The sequence below is a fragment of the Ovis aries genome, chromosome 2, assembly GCF_016772045.2.
Source record: "Ovis aries strain OAR_USU_Benz2616 breed Rambouillet chromosome 2, ARS-UI_Ramb_v3.0, whole genome shotgun sequence".
Lineage (NCBI taxonomy): Eukaryota > Metazoa > Chordata > Mammalia > Artiodactyla > Bovidae > Ovis > Ovis aries.
In genome coordinates, this window is record NC_056055.1 from 235,074,617 (window position 1) to 235,080,238 (window position 5,622).

Genomic DNA, 5,622 nt, shown 5'->3' on the forward strand with positions numbered 1-5,622 from the left:
ACCAACTCTCTGTGAGCCCATGGACTGTAACTCGCCAGACTCCTCTATGAAATTCTCCAGGCAACAATACTGGAGTGGGTATCCTAGCCCTTCTCCAGGGGGATCTTCTCAACTTGTAGCCAAGCGTTCTGGGAAACAAACTCACTCATAAGGACAATGCAGATAGTGGAGTGCAGTTTATTACACCAGCGGGCCCAAGGCAGAGTCTCCTCTTAGCCAAGGACCCCGACCAGCATTTATGAAAATCTTTTATACCCCATGTGTACATGTCTGAATCCACCGCTCCAAATTCCTTGAGACTTCCATAAACCAGGGAAAATACAATCCCAATAACCCCATCATTCACGTGCTATGTGCTCAAGTGCTCAGTCAAACAGTTAGCCAATAATCAATAAACCTGAGGTTACACTCTGATAGACACAGAAAAATTTATGGCCTGTCTGGAGGAAGGGGTGATTAGTGTATGTTTTCTCTTAGGCGATGAGTAACCTAGATACGATCTTCAAGGTTCCCCTGTCTGGAGGGGGTCTTATCCTTCCTTCTGTTGTTGTTTTCATAGGCACTAAACACAGAGTTCAGAGTCCATTGGAAAGGTGGCTGAGCATGATCAGCATGAACAGGCCTAAGATGGAGTCCAGGCCCTATGAATTCCTTCTTCAAACTCAGGAATCTAACTGGGGTCCCCTGCATTGCAGGCAGATTCTTTACCAGCTGAGCTACCAGGGAAGCCTGTTAAATAAGATAGTAATGTGTATAGCTACACATTCTATTACCAAAGAAGAAAGGGAGAAAATGTAGTGAAGGACAGATAATAGTCTTCTATAATCACTATTGTTACTTGTAGAGAATAGAATCCACTCTGGGTAGTTTAAACAGAAGGGACATTATTAGACAAAGTTAGATGGCTGGTGAATCTCTAGGTGGTCCAGAGAATCATGTTTAGTTGCTCAAAGTTTAGGACATTAGTAACCAGGGGAAACTGCCAGCTACATCACCAGGCTATAGTCATAGAACTCTCAGTGCTGCCGCTTCCCGATGCTATGACATTAGAAATAGAAACGGCAGTCACTGCCAGAGCTGCCCTAGAAGAACCAAGTGCCTTCAGACTGCTTGCAAGAAGAGCGGATCTACCCATGGGCATATCTTCTGCCTCACATTTTTCATTTCCTCCTTTCCAGACTCATGTGGATGCATCTGTTTGAACTATATAGCTTCAGGGGAGTCAAAAATGTAGTCTTTAGCACTCCAGCATATAAGAAGGCACACTAGAAGGGGATTGGAAAGTAGTGAACCAATACACATTCCATCATTTTGTACACTAGTTATTCATACAACCTTTCCATACTTAAAAAAACACCAATAGCAATGAAATGTTCCCACTTAATATAACTCACTTGTCATTATAGGAAAAAAGCTTCTCACCTTGTCTGTGAAAGGGAATACTCAGTGTCTCATCAAGAACTTCATCAATCCCTGGGAAATGTTCATATCTTATCTGCACAGTCATAAGATGGTTTTCTGTGATCAAGAAAGAAAATGGGTATAGCTAATACAATCCTTATTCCTGAAACTGGTCCCAAGGCAATAGTTAACATTTATAACCTCTTTCATCTATTCTCTATTCTGTGTTCCACATGTCATAATATCTTTTGTCTCTTACAATCATTTCTTTCCCTTAAATCTATTACATTGGATATTAGGGATTACTGTCTTCTGGATTTTTTTAGTTCAAAAATACCTGTCATAGATTTTTCTATCTTATTTTAAACCATTCCTTTAAAAAATATATATATATATTATATATATATATATATATAATATATATATATGCCTTGGTAAATCATATTGTTGAATTTTTAACTGTTCTGAGAGTCTGGGCCTTTTACTTTTGAATTTAATGCTATTGCATTTATTGTATTTACATTTAAATTAGGATTTGCTTCTGTCATTTTAAAAATTCATTTCCATCATAGTTTATTATAGGATATTGAATATAGTTTCCTATGCTATACAACACAATTTTATTATTTACTGTCATATTATTTTGTATTTTATTTATTTATAGCTCTGAGCAGGAGCTTTAAGAGGCATCTTATGTTTCCACCAACTTTCTTGTTCTTCCACTCTGCTGCAAGACTTGTTGTTCAGTTACTCAGTCATGTCCGACTCTGCAACCCCTTTGACTGCAGCACACCAGGCTTCTCTGTCCTTCACCATCTCCTGGAGCTTGCTTAAACTCATGTCCATTGAGTCAGTGATGCCATCCAATCATCTCATCCTCTGTCATCCTCTTTTATTCTTTATTCTTTATTCTTTCCCAACATCAGGGTCTTTTCCAATGAGTTGGCATTTGAATGGTGGCCAAAGTGTTGAAGGCTCAGCTTCAGCATCAGTCCTTCCAATAAATATTCAGAACTGATTTCCTTTAGGATGGACTGGTTGGATCTCCTTGCAGTCCAAGGGACTCTCAAGAGTCTTCTCCAACACCACAGTTCAAAAGCATCAATTCTTCAGTGCTCAGCTTTCCTTTTGGTCCAACTCTGACATCCATACATGACCATTGGACAAACCATAGCTTTGACTATACAGACTATTTTTGGCAAAGTAATGTCTTTGCTTTTTAATACACTGTCTAGGTTTGTCATAGCTTTTCTTTCAAGGAGTGAGCATCTTTTAATTTCACCTTTTAAAGTCACCATCTGGAATGATTTTGGAACCCAAGAAAATAAAGTCTGTCACTGCTTCCATTGTTTCCCCATGTATTTGCCATGAAGGTATGGGACTGAGTGCCATGATCTTTGTTTTTTGAATGTTGAGTTTTAAGCCAGCTTTTTCCCTCTCCTCTTTCACATCCATCAAGAGGCTCTTCAGTTCCTCTTCACTTTTCTGCCATAACGGTGGTGTCATCTGCATATCTGAGGTTGTTGATATTTTTCTTGGTGATCTTGATTCCAGTTTGTGATTCATCCAGCCTGGCATTTTGCTTGAAGTACTCTGCATAAAAGTTAAATAAGCAGAGTGATAATATTCAGCCTTGATGTACCCCTTTCCCAATTTGGAATCAGTCCATTGTTCCATGTCTGGTTCTAACTATTGTTTCTTGACCTGCATACAGGTTTCTCAGGAGGCAGGTAAGGTGGTCTGGTATTCCTATCTCTTTCAGAATTTTCTGCAGTTTATTGTGACCCACAAAGTCAAAGACTTTAGCATAGTTAATGAAGCAGAATTAGATGTTTTTCTGGAATTCCCTTGCTTTTTCTATGATCCATTGGATTTTGACGATTTGATCTCTGGTCCCTCTGCCTTTACTAAATCCAGCTTGTACATCTGGAAGTTCTTGGTTCACATACTGTTGAAGCCTAGCTTGGAGAATTTTGAGCATGACCTTGCTAGCATGTGAGATGAGTGCAATTGTGTGGTAGTTTGAACATTCTTGGCATTGCTCTTCTTTGGAGTTGGAATGAAAACTGATCTTTTCTAGTCCTATGGCCACTGCTGAATATTCCAAATTTGCTGGCATATTGAGAGCAGCACTTTCACAGCATCATCTTTTAGGATTTGAAATAGCTCAACTGGAATTCCATCACCTCCACTAGCTTTGTTCTTAGTGATGCTTCCTAAGGCCCACTTGATTTCACACTTGCAGAATGTCTGGCTCTAGGTGAGTGATCATATCATGGTTATCTGGGTTGTTAAGAGCTCTTTTGTTTAGTTCTTCTGTGTATTCTTACCAGCTCTTACTATCTTCTGCTTCTGTTAGGTCCATACCGTTTCTGTCCTTTATTGTGCCCATCTTTGCATGAAATGTTCCCTTAGTATCTCTAATTTGCTTAAAGAAAACTCTAGTCTTTTCCATTCTGTTGTTTTCCTCTATTTGCATTGTTCACTTAGGAAGGTTTTCTTATCTCTCCTTGCTATTCTTTGGAACTCTGATTCAGATGGACACATCTTTCCTTTTTTCCTTTTCCTTTTGCTTGTCTTCTTTTCTTAGCTATTTGTAAGAGCTCCTCAGACAACCATTTTGCCTTCTTTGCAATTCTTTTTCTTGCCTCCTGTACAATGTTACCAACTTCTGTCCATAGTTCTTCAGGCCCGCTGTCTATCAGATCTAATCCCTTGAATCTATTTGTCCCTTTCACTATATAATCATAAGGGATTTGATTTAGGTCATACCTGAATGGCCTAGTGGTTTTCCTTACTTTCTTCAATTTAAATTTGAATTTGGCAATAAGGAGTTCATGATCTGAGCCACAATCAGCTCCCTGTCTTGTTTTTGCTAACTGTATAGAACTTCTTCATCTTCAAATGCAAAGAATATGATCAATCTGATTTTGGTACTGACCATCAAGTGATGTCCATGTGTAGAGTCATTGTCTCTTGTGTTGTTGGAAGAAGATGTTTGCTATGACTAGTGTGTTCTCTTGGCAAAACTCTGTTAGCCTTTGCCCTTCTTCATTTTGTACTCCAAGGCCAAACTTGTCTGTTATGCCAAGTATCTCTTGACTTCTCACTTTTGCAGTCCGGTCCCCTATGATGAAAAGGACATCTTTTTTTTTTTGATGTTACTTCTAGAAGGTCTTGTAGGTCTTCATAGAACCATCCAGCTTCAGCTTCTTCAGCATTAGTGGTTGGGACATAGACTTGGATTACTTGAATGGTTTACCTTGGAAATGAACTGAGATCATTCTGTTGATTTTGAGATTGCACCCAAATACTGCATTTCAGACTCTTTTGTTGACTAGAAAGTCTACTCCATTTCTTCTGAGGAATTCTTGCCCACAGTAGTAGATATAATGGTCATCTGAATTAAATTCTCCCATTCTTGTCCATTTTAGTTCACTGAGCCCTAAAATGTCAATATCCACTCTTGCCATCTCCTGTTTGACCACTTCCAATTTACCTTGATTCATGGACCAATGTTCATAGGAAAATTCCAGGTTCCTATGTGATATTTTTTCACAGCATCGGACTTTACTTTCACCACCAGACACATCCACAACTGAGCATTGTTTCTGCTTTGGCTCAGCCTTTTCATTCCTTCTGGAGCTATTTCTTCTGCTCTTCTTTAGTGGCCTATTGGACACCTACTGACCTGGGGACAGGGGCTCTGGCAGCAGCGGTCCTGGGAGGTGCAGTGTGGCATAAGTCCTCTTAGAGGAGGTCGCCATTAGCCCCACCATAGAGCCACCAAGCAGATGACCCACAAACTAGAGAACAATTGTACCAAAGAAGTCCTTGCCCTGTTGCAAAAGTTATAGGGCCCACAACAGATTTCCCAACCTGGGGATCCAACAAAGGGACTGAGAAACCCCAGGGAATTTGACTTTGAAGGCCAGTGGGATTTGATTACAGAACTCCCACAGGACTGGGGAAACAGAGACTCTTGGGGGGCAAAAACAAACCTTGTGTGCACCAGGACCCAGGATGAAGGAGCAGTGACCTCACGAGAGACTGAGACAGACTCGCCTGTGAGTGCTCAGGAGTCTCCTGGCTCAGGAGTCTCCTGCGGAGGCATGGACCAACAGTGGTCTGCGCAGGGTTAGGGACACTGACTGCAGCAGTCCTGGGAGACGAGGCATGCTGGCATAAGTCCTTTTGGAGGAGATCACCATTACTCCTACC